The following is a 12194-nucleotide window of genomic DNA, read 5'->3' on the forward strand; positions in this document are numbered from 1 at the left end:
TTTATTTAACTGTGTCTTTAAAATTGGTAAATTACGTTTATTTCCTCAGACTGTAAAGATCACACTGATGAGGACATTTAGTTCTATAAAAAAGTTCCACTATGCTGGGGACTGGACAGACATCATAACACAGACACATAGGAGGCCACCTCCAACAAAGAGATGCTAACAGAACCAACCACAAGAGGTCTGAATCTGATGCCTTTCGAACTTTGGACCCTGGAGCCTAGTGACACCGTACTTGCTACATGTATAATGTAGCATGCTACATGCCTAGTTCTCACGATCTTAAAAACAAACCAAATCAAACAAACAAGAAAGAAAGAAAGAATTAGTTGTTTCTTACTGGACACATGAATTGCTTTCTGTATTATTATTATTATTATTATTATTTTGTTTTTGTTTTTCTTTTTTGAAACAGAGTTTCTCCGAGTAGCCCTGGCTGTCCTGAAACTAGCTTTGTAGACCACCACTCTGGCCTCAAACTCACAAAGATCCACCCACCTCTGTCTCTCACCACCCAGCCTGTCTTTTCTATAGTATGTGTCTATGAATTGTTAATAATCTCTATGGTTTCTTATGTAAGTAAGAAATCCTTCTATATGGTATGGAAGGATTTACATTATTTACATGATACCAACTTTAATTTGCAGTTCCCTAAGTTGGAATTCCTAAAGCCCTAATTTCATTCGCTACCAATATTATTTTGGTCGTAGTGTGAGACAGGTGGCCTTGAACATTTGTCTAATCCTCTAGCCTCAGACTCCTGAGTGCTGAATTACAGGAATGTACTGCCAGGCTTGGCCTCTGATTTTGTTTTTTTTGTTTGTTTGTTTGTTTTGTTTTGTTTCTAACAACAACCTAGTAGTAATAATTGGTTCCAATGAGACTCTACTTTCCAAATCTCAGGACCCATTGAAAAGTTGATAGCACCCTCAAAATCCTGAATCAGCACCTGGCTGTGGACTTCCCTTACTGCCTGATGTTGTACAAGCACTGCACATAAAGAATGTCACATTCTTCAAAATTGTGTTTTATTTTTGTTATTACTATTATTACAGTTTTGTTTTTTTTGAGGCAGGGCCTTTCTATATAACCCTGTTGTCCTGGAAGTTGGTACACAGACCAGGCTATCTTTAAAAACACAGAGATTCATCTGCCTCTGCTTCCCGCGTGCTGGGACTAAAGTCGTTTGCAACCACACCTGGCTCTTTTTTTTTAAAGATTGATTGATTGATTGATTGATTGATTGATTGATTGATGTGAGTACACTGTCACTCTCTTCAGACACACCAGAAGAAGGCATTGGATCAAATTATAGATGGTTGTGAGCCACCATGTGGTTGCTGGGAATTGAACTCAGGACCTCTGGGAGAGCAGTCAGTGCTCTTAACCACTGAGTCATCTCTCTAGCCCCTACACCTGTCTCTTATGAACTTTTTTTTTTAAATAAAGATTTATTATTTTTATTTTATGTACATGAGTACACAATGAGGGCATTGATCCCATCGCAGATGGTTGTGAGCCACCATGTGGTTGCTGGGAATTGAACTCAGGACCTCTGGGAGAGCAGTCAGTGCTCTTAACCGCTGAGCCAGAGCCAGCCCCCTCTTACGAACTTTTAAAAAGTTATTTTTGTTGCTTGAGACAAGGCGTGTGTCGCTCAGGCTGTACCCAAACTTGAGATCTTCCTACGTCTGCCTGTGCCTCAGGACTGTTGCGATTACAAGCATGTCAGCACACGCAACATAAAGCTTTGAGAAATTAACCTTTCTAGTAGAACGGGAGCACTGCCGTTTACAGACTGTACAGGTGTCCTCATCACCATGTACGCTAATTCTTCACAGACTCATCTTTAACCCTGGAGTCCCCTATCCCCCTCTTGCTTTGGTTTTCTGGGGGCTTAATTCGTGAGTTTAGGGGGCAGAGTAAAAAAAATGTGCATACAACACAGAAAATGCTCAGCCAAGTTGGCTCAAGCCTCATGGGCAGCAGAAAAATCCAGGAAGGAAGGGGCTAGGACTGCCAGCCAATCAGAATGGTACAAAGCAGTTACCTGGTGTTAGCATGATTCCACTTCCTTTGTTTTGTAGCTAAACTCAAATTGGATTTGTAGCCCTGACTTTCTTCTGGGGTTTAAGAAATAAGTTCAGGGGCTGGCGAGATGGCTCAGCGGGTAAGAGCACTGACTGCTCTTCTGAAGGTCCTGAGTTCAAATCCCAGCAACCACATGGTGGCTCACAACCACCCGTAAGGAGATCTGACGCCCTCTTCTGGTGTGTCTGAAGACAGCTGCAGTGTATTACACAGGAGCGAGCATGGCCAGAGTGAGTGGGGCTGTCCTGAGTTCAATTCCCAGCAGCCACATGATGGCTCACGGCCATCTGTACAGCTACAGTGTACTCATACACATAAAATAAATAAATAAATCTTAGAAAGAAAGAGAGAAAGAGAGAAAGAGAGAAAGAGAGAAAGAAAGAAAGTTCAAGGAGACAGATGAGAGCAAGGGCACCTTGTCCAGGGACTTTTGAAAGTTTGTACATGATAGATAAGTCATTGTCTGAGCCAGAGAATGGAGTGGAGGGATCAGGTTAGATTTGTAATTGTGCTGGGAATCAAACCAAGGGCCTCGTGCTCTACTGAGCCACATTCCAAGCAGCCATGACTTTCATTACCATGCAGTTAGCAGGCAGGATTAAGCTTCTCATGCACTTTTGATTTACATACTTGAGCCTTCCACTTCTGCTTTCCTGGGGGCTACAGAGTACAGAAGGACACGGAAGCAGGTGCAGTCATTTGTAACAGCACACATCTTTGATTTCTGAACATTGAATCATGAATTTGCACATTCACCATGGACTCTACTACACTAAGCCTGCACGCTAATCTTTCACTACCAAATTCCTGCACTGACATCTCTACCTTCATGTGACAGGAAGGTCTGGCCCGGATGATCATCAGTGCGACTCTGGGCCACATTGTGAAGAATGGTTCCCATGACTAATGCGACCTGGCAAACAGATAAGAACCTAAGACAGGCTCTGTGTGGAATTGGTGTGCAGAACAAGGGATTTAATCAACAGGAATGTCACATCTCTAACAGAGGTCATGCCAAGCGGGTGTGTCTCTAGCCTGTCAGAACTGCCCTTGCACACTCAAGTGCTGAAAGGGAGCACTGCACACACAGAATGCTGGAACCAATGGCCACCACTGGATTCAGGTGGAGCTGGTCAACTCGGTGGGAGCTCTCCACCAGATGTGGCATACAGCTAGCAGTGAGCCTTGACTTCAGAGGAAACTTTCTTAGAATCCTCCTTAATTTTCTGTGCTTCCTCTAATCCCTTAATATCTTACCTATTATTTTTCCTAAAGGATTGAATAATTGGATTCATTTAACTTTAAAAAAATTATGTTTTCTGTGAATAATGTCAGGCATAATTCACGAATCATAAAAATCTACCATTTGTATTTAATTATAATATTATGTGAGTGGTGTGCCTGCATGTATGTGTTCATCACTTGCATACCTGGTGACTGTGGAGACCAGAAGAGGGTGTCAGATTCCCTGGAACTGGAGTTGTGGATAATTGTGAGCTTCCGTGTGGATGCTGACCACCAAACCCGGGTGCTCTGCAAAGCAACAAGTGCTCTTAACAACTGAGCCATCTGTCCAGCCTGAACTTCTGACGTTCTTGCTCCCACATCACAAGTGTTGCGATTATAGGCATGTGCCTCCGCACCATTTATGTGGTGCTGGGATCCAACCAGGGCTTTGTGCATGGTTAGCAAGTGCTCTGAAAACTGACCTCTAACCCAATCACTACACACTAAATGTTAAATTTATATACTGTATTCGTTTTTTTTTTCAAAGAATTATTTGTTTATTTTATGTATATGTATATGAGTACACTGTTGCTGTCTTCAGACACATCAGAAGAGGGCATCAGATCCCATTACAGATGGTTGTGAGCCATCATGTGGTTGCTGGGAATTGAATTCAGGACCTCTGGAAGAGGAGTCAGTGGTCTTAACAGCTGAGCCACCTGTATTAGTTTTCTTGTTGCTGGCAAAAACACCTTGAGGTATGGTTTATTTTGGCTAATGGCTTGAGGGTGCAGTCCATCACACTGGGGATGCAAGTCGTGGGCTTCTTCAGTCAGCGGCTCTCACTGCCTCCACAGTCAGGACACAGGGAGGATGAACGTGAGAGCTCAACTGAATTTCTTCTATCTATTCAGTACAGACCTCTGGCTCACAGACCGGTTCTGCCCATAGTTAAAGTGGGACGATCCACTCAAGTAATCTGATCCAGGTAACCTCTCAGACTCAATGCCTAGAGGCTTGTCTTCTAGGTTATTTCTAGATCCTGTTCATAATTACAATTAGTCAGCCAAGTGTGGTGGCACATGCCTTCAAATCCCAGTCAGAGGTGGGAGGATCTATGAGTTTAAGGCCACCCTGGTCTACATAACAGTTGCAGGGCAGCCAGGGCTACACAGAGAGACTCTTTAAAACAAACAAAACAAAAACAAAAAACAAAGTAACCATCGCAAATGCTACCCGAGTATTTTCAGTTTAATCTAATTTCCTGTTTTAGCAAAACTTGCAATTTGTGCAGAAATCCAAAATAACTTTTTTGTTTTCAGATGGGATTTCTCTGTGTAGCCCTGGCTGTCCTGGAACTTGATTTGTACACCAGGCCTGGCTAAATTAAGTTTTTAAATCTTAGTGTTTAAATTGGGAGAGCCAGGCATGTGACACACCCAGCACCCACTAATCAATTAATTAACAAGAACAAATAAATGCCCAGGAGAAAGCTAGGCTGGTAGGCCCCACTATGCAGTTGCACAGCTAACCTCAAAAGCACTCATCATGAGATTTGTTCACCAGGTGGAATTGAGTGTGCTCTCTCTCTCTCTCTCTCTCTCTCTCTCTCTCTCTCTCTCTCTCCCTCCCTCCCTCCCTCCTTCCCATGTTCCTCCCCCCTCTCTCTCTTTTGAGACAGGGTTTCTCTATGTAGCCCTAGCCGTCCTGGAACTCACTCTGTAGACCAGGCTGGTCTCGAACACAGAAATCCACCTGCCTCTGCCTTCCAAGTGCTGGGACTAAATGTGTGTGCACCACTACCTGGCCCTTGAGTGTGCTCTCTGGCCACTGTGGTGGCTGATGCCGCCCGCTCCCAGAGCATGAGATGTCCACACAGGTGCTGAGGACTGGCTTCTCCCTTGTATGCTTTTCCTCCCAGTTTAAAACCCTGATTCAAATGGGGAGCAGGAACATTGGAGTGCTTGCCTGGAGGGTGAGGAGGAAAGGGTGCAAAACCCTAGATTTAATGATGCCCAGCAATGCATAAGGGAGGGTCTGTATGTGCGTGTGTGTGTGTGTGTGTGTGTGTGTGTGTGTGTGTGTGTATGTACATGTATGTAAATTTAATCTGGGTATGGTGGTATCTACCTGTTATCCTTGTACATCCAAGCCTGGAGACACAAGAATTGGGAGATCAAGAGAAAAAAAAATAACCCAAAAGTAAATTAATCAGGAACCACTTCCTAAGACTGGAGACTGCAGACTTGTGGAGGTAAAGGGGTGATAGGGGGCAAGACTGGCCTGGTAAGAAGGATTCTGATGCCCACCGGTGGTGGCACACGCCTTTAATCCCAGCACTTGGGAGGCAGAGGCAGGCAGATTTCTGAGTTCAAGGCCAGCCAGGGCTATACAGAGAAACCCTGTCTCGATAAAAAAAAAAAAGAATGGTGTGCATTAAGGAAATTTCCCTTTGTCTTCATACTTTAATCCACATAGAATTTGGACTTTATACAGCTTTCACCATAGAAAAATGTGGTAGAGTTGAGTTCACAGGTTTCCCTTCTTCAAAGGCCTATGAGGCACACGAAGTTCTTCCCTGGACCTTCCTGAAAGTCAAGTGGCAGGCAGCCACAGAGGGGAGGGCTACCTGGCTGCTTAGACCTCCTCCCCTCATGGGCTTCTAGTCCTCAAAGAAGGGACAAAGAATATACAAGAACCCTCCAACAGTAATGCCATCCCTTCAGGTTTCTGGCAGGAAGGCACACCATGGGATAGAGTTGGAGGGATACTTTATTTCTGTTATTTTGATACAGTAGTACCAAACTGTTTCCGCTGGGAAAGGTTTGTTTAAAGGCTAGGAGACAATTTATCTGAGAAAAAATGGGGTCAATTCTCAAGAAGGCTCAGCTGTACAGAAACATGAACACTCAGGACAAAGTCCTAGAAGAATACTAGCAAGAACAGACAAGGTCTGGGTTCTGGGCCCTGGACTCTAAGAGTTGAGAAGTCTATTAAAGAGGGACCTGGGTAGAAGTGGGAAAGGAGGGAATCTAAGAGCCTCCCTGTAGTTGGTGGGACTGTTTCTGAAAGGCCAACAGCTGCCAAAGGGAAGGAGAGGCCAGATGCAAGTGAGGCATCCTGTTCTGGCTTAAGGAAGCTCCACGCTGATTTCCAAGGACAGTGTCAATGTACGAACCGACTGGTTCAGGCTTCCTGTGCCCTCCTCTTGTCTTCTTGATGTAGCCACTCTGACAGCTGAGAGGAGGAACCTCAGTGTGCCTTTAATCAGTGCCCCAGCAGTGGCTAAGGAGGCTAAGCCATTTGTGCTTTATCTTCTGAGAACTGGCTGGTCTTCCATTAGTCCATTTAGTGACAGGATTGCTTGTGTGTGTTTAGCTTTTTGACTTCTTTATATATTGACAGTAATCCTGTCAGATGCACAGCTAGCAAAGGTCTTCTCCCTTCCATGGACTGCCAAAGGACCTCCTCCTCCTCCTCCTCCTCCTCCTCTTCTTCTGTTTTTGAGACTGGGTCTCTTCATGCAGCCTTGGCTGTCCTGGAATTTACTCATTAGACCAGGCTGGCCTCAAAGTCATAGACCCTCCTGCCTCTGCTTCCCAAGTGTTGGGTTAAAGGGATGAGACACTATGTATGCCTGGGCTGTTTAGGAGCTTTTAAATCTCATGCGTTCCCAGCTATCAACTCCTGGAATTGTTTGCTAGCTGTACCACTATACGGGTATATACCCGAACAACTCTGCATCAACATACTACAGAGATACTTCCACATCCATGTTTACTACAGCAGAATTCATAATAGCATAGGTTTTCTTTCTTTCTTTTTTGTTTTGTTTTTGTTTTTTTCGAGACAGGATTTCTCTGACCCTGGCTGTCCTGGAACTCACTGGGTAGACCAGGCTGGCCTCGAATTCATAAATCCTCCTCTCTCTGCCTCCCAAGTGCTGGGATTAAAGGCGTGTGCCACCACCGCCCAGCTAGTTTTCATCAAAAGAAAAAAAAATGCAGTATACATACAAAACAAAGTTTCATTTGGCCAGAAGAGGAGTCATTTCCTATAAAAATGGATGTAACTGGTGATTATATTAAGAAAAGTAAGATGGATGCAGAAGGAAAATACATGCTTTTGTTCACTTCCTACCTCATACATATACACACACAATGCAAAGGAAAGGAAAGCTGGGTGTGGTGGCACACGCCTTTAATGTCAGCATGTGGGAGGCAGGGGTATGAAGATCTTTGTGAGTTTGAAGCCAGCCTGGTCTACATAGTTCCAGAATAGCCAGAGCTACATAACTGAGAGACCTTATCTCAAAAGCAAATAATAAAACCAAAAGCTAAAACAACAAAAGACTAAGAGGGAGACTGGGGGAGACAAGTGGGTAAGGGAAGGGACCAAGGGAGGAAGTAGGAGGGCTTGGCTATGGTTAAAGCATGAGATAGACTTGAAATTGACTTTATGAAACCCAACACTGAGTGCAGTAAATATATGCCAATGAAAGGATGGGGGGGGAGAAAAGGGATCAAACAAGGTATGATTTTCTTGAGTGTCTCCATTTAGCTCTTGGTCAGGGAAAACATTAACTGAGTTTGATATATGATAGAAGGGTCAATGTCGTTGGAGTAAAATCCTCAGATTCGTTCGATAGTACAACCGTTAAGTGTGCTGCTCTTTGCTGATGTACTTGTTGTAAGTCATATGCACAGAGGGGATGTCGAGACACTGTTACTTAACACTGAACTGACTGCCAAACGCAGCTCCTCAGACACAAGAGGAGCTGAAGAGTAATGTCATAACTGAGAACACACATTCTTACGGAACGCTGGCGCCATCTTTTGGCCAAATTAAAATCCACACAGATTATAAACTACAATCATATTTTTCTTTTACCAGACTTTAGAGATACAATTGATTCAACATTATTAATAGGTTTAGTTGTTTTGACCTGAAAATGGCAGCACATATCTATTATCCATAACTGGGGGGGCGGCGAGGTAACAGGATTGAATTTGAGGTTAGCCTAAGCTACAGAGCAAGACGGCTGGGTTTTTGTTTTTAAAGGATTTTAAACTTTAAGCGGTCGGCTGATGAATATATCTGATCTTATTTTACTTGTGTCTGTACTTGTTAGTGTGGGTGGCTGCATGTGCACAGGCGGCTGCACGTGGGTCTTTCCTTCACAGTTCTCCATCTTCATACTTTGAGACAAAGTTTCTCACTGAGTCAATGAACTTCAGGAATCTCTCCGTCCATCCCATCTTCACCACACACTGTGGTTACCGGCATGTGCAACAGCATGGGCTTTATATAGGCCCTGGTGCTTGTTTAAGTGGCCTGTCACCTACAAAGCCATTTCTGCAACTCTGACTTTAAATAATCCGATTTAAGATTTCTAGAAGGATAATATAAATAGAACTGACTTTGGACAAAGGCATCATACATTCCATTAGATCAATATTAACCACACACTGACTAGATAAAAATCCCAAACTTTTGTGCCTTTACGCACTATCACAAGATTTAAAGTAGCTTAGACCAGAGCTAGTTAACCTCAACTCTACTGACACCTTGAGTGGGCAGGAATGGGAGATGCTTTCATTATAACTTGCGTAACAACCTCCTTGGTCTCACTCACTAGTTGCCAGTAGCAACTTTATCATGCTCCACCCAGGCATAACTACCCCAAATATCTCCACATTATTGATCATCCGTATGAAAATAGTTTTTACTGTCAATTTTGTGTTGACTGAGCTATGGCATATATTTTTATGTATATATTATTTTGCAGGATGAAATTCAAGGCCTTGTGTGTACCAAGCAAGCACTCTACTGGGCTCCATGCCTACCCCAACTCTGGATGTGCTTGAAGGTGCTCTTTGTTGTTTTTGAGACAGTACTCTACTGGGCTCCATGCCCACCCCCCACTCCCCACTCTGGATGTGCGTGAAGGTGCTCTTTGTTGTTTTTGAGACAAGCTCTCCTTGCTCACACTGGTCTCCATGTAAGCTGATGATCTTCCTCCCACTTGAGTTAACTCACTGAAACTCAGCATGTCAGCCATCACGTCTGGCTTTGGTGGTGGTTATTTGGGGATTAGAGTAAGTAGCATTAGAATTACTAGTGTGGGTAAAATAGACTGCTTTCATTTAGCCAACCAAAGGCCTGCACAGACAGCTGACCTTCCCTGCCTGAGAGAGCCATCTTTTCCTAACTTTGGGCAAAAATGCAAGCATCCGATCTTGCTAGATCTGCCAGCTTTTGGACTGGAATTTGTTCAATAGCAATTCTGGTTATGTCTTTTTGGACTTACAATGGAATTACATCATTTAGTTCCAGGCACTCAGCTTGCAGAGTAGAGCTCTTCATAATTCTGTCTTTATAAAGGCATGAAACAAGGTCATATTTACTATTTTTGTTTGTTTGTGGAGATAGGGTCTTACCATAAAGCCCCAACTGGCTTGGCACTCACTAAGGAGACCTGGCTTATCTCGAACTCACAGAGTTGTTCTTGTCATAACCCCTAAGTGTTCAGATTATGAGCGGGGACTACTACACCAGCCATAGGTCAGTGTAACATATATACCTGCCTATTTCTTCCTCTTCTTTTTTTTTTTAAGATTTATTTTTTATTATAAGTACACCATAGCTATCTTTAGACACACCAGAAGAGGGTGTCAGATCTCATTACAGACGGTTGTGAGCCACCATGTGGTTGCTGGGATTTGAACTCAGAACCTTTGGAAGAGCAGTCAGTGCTCTTACCCACTGAGCCATCTCTCAAGCACAAACACTCTCTCCCTGCAACTTTTTTGTTTTGTTTTGTTTTGTTTTGTTTTTCAAGACAGGGTTTCTCTGTATAGCCCTGGCTGTCCTGGAACTCACTCTGTTAGACCAGACTAGCCTCAAACTCAGAAATCCGCCTGCCTCTGCTTCTCAAATGCTGGGATTAAAGGCATGTGCCACCACCACCCTCTTCCTCTTATTCTTTTTCTCTGAAGATCCTAATATACCCTGACTAAGAACCACTGTTTTAGATCATGTTGCTGGGGGCAGAATAGAGTATAAAGCAGAAAGTAAAAGCAAACCAAGAACCCTCTGAGAAATGACTAGGCCTTTCTTCCCAGTTCCACCTTTCTGGATTAGAACAGCCCTTTCTCTTGCCACAGGTTGTGGTTGGTAAGAACTGAGTCCATTCATGCCTTTTGCATCATGCTCAAAGTAAGAGTGGCTGGAGAGATGGCTTAGTGGTTAAGAACATCCCGTGCTCTTACAGAGAACCCAAATTCAGTTTCCAGCACATACATAGTGGCTTATAGCTACTTACAATTCCATTTCTAAGTCAGATACCCTCTTCCGGCCTCCACTGGTCCCAGGAACCCATATGATGCAAATACATAGGTGCAGGAAAAACACAGACATTTAAAAAAATATTTTAAAGTTACCCAGCAGAGACTACTTACCTCAAGAAAGGTGATATTGAGGCCAAGCAGTGGTGGTGCACACCTTTAATCCCAGCACTTGGGAGGCAGAGGTAGGTGGATTTCTGAGTTCGAGGCCAGCCTGGTCTACACAGTGAGTTCCAGGACAGCCAGGGCTATACAGAGAAACCATCTCAAAAAAAAATATATCCAGATTTTAGAACTGTGACATACCAGATTAAAAACAGAGACCAATTACACAAGTATCGTTGAACATAGAAATATTTACCGAGTTCACTTCTAGGAATTTAACAACTTGAAACGCCATAAACATATTTAGTTTAATTACACTGAAAGACACAAGTTACATTGTAAAATTTTTCCACATGAAGTATTTTTAGCACAGATACCACAAAAATACCTATCAAGTATTCATCAGGAATCCAAGTTTCAGTATCAAGAATCTGCCTGTGCAAACAGGCTTCAGGAACTGTCCTCCTTCCAGCTTGCTCTCCTTTCATGACTAGCAGGCATTTCCTTCTGTGTTCAGAGAAAGCGTTCCAGCTTTACTTCAAAAGAACATTAGTGAGTCCCTATGGATAATCCTCATTTCAGCTCCCATCCCTATTCATCACTTAGACTGGCTTCATCCAAGAATCAATGGGATTTTTATTTTCTTGGTTCCTTTTCTTATATGAAAATAATGTATTTGGAGGGAAGTTTCATTAATGCTGAAATTGGCATATTTTACTTCCAATAATGCTAAATCCTATTGTCCTTGATGAATGGTAGTGAAAAACAGTACAGAAGAGTAAAAACTCAAGTAGCACTCCTATTTCTAGTGTATTTTTGTAAAAATTAATTTCCCCATTAATTATCTATTAAGTAGTGCTTGAGTGCTGCAAGCATGTTCTAGAATCTACCAGATGGAATACTGATAGGGCTAGCTGTGGATCCGATTCCTGCTGTTGATTTCCATCAGCACACTGACCATCTTAGAGCCAAGCCTCACAATATCCGCGTGAGGTAGGCACTGCTGACACCCACTTCACCTGGAAGAAGTAAGTAACCAACCACCTCAAGCATTCTATATACTAAAAAGCAGCAATGCTATTTGTCGGGCAGACTGCACTTACTGAGCGCGCCTACCAACAACAAATGATGAAGCGGCCTCTGCTTTTCTCCAGAAAACACATGCATGTAGGACCTATAAAGAAGGGAACCGGCCCAAATGGAAAAGCTCTATTTCACATCTGCCTAGCGCACAGACGCTAAGAACGGAGCGTGTTGTACCACGCCATCAAATGTTACCCTGCGGGCTGCTCACCTCAACACTAGAGGGCGACATTTGGCAACTCCTGGTTCAACTAGGCAACCATTACATAAACCACACTGCTTGAGAGAGGGGAGGGGGAAAGGGGCTCCATTTTGCAGATGTGACAAAAAGTAAAG

Source organism: Mastomys coucha, unplaced genomic scaffold (assembly GCF_008632895.1).
Source record: "Mastomys coucha isolate ucsf_1 unplaced genomic scaffold, UCSF_Mcou_1 pScaffold6, whole genome shotgun sequence".
In the NCBI taxonomy this organism is placed as follows: Eukaryota; Metazoa; Chordata; class Mammalia; order Rodentia; family Muridae; genus Mastomys; species Mastomys coucha.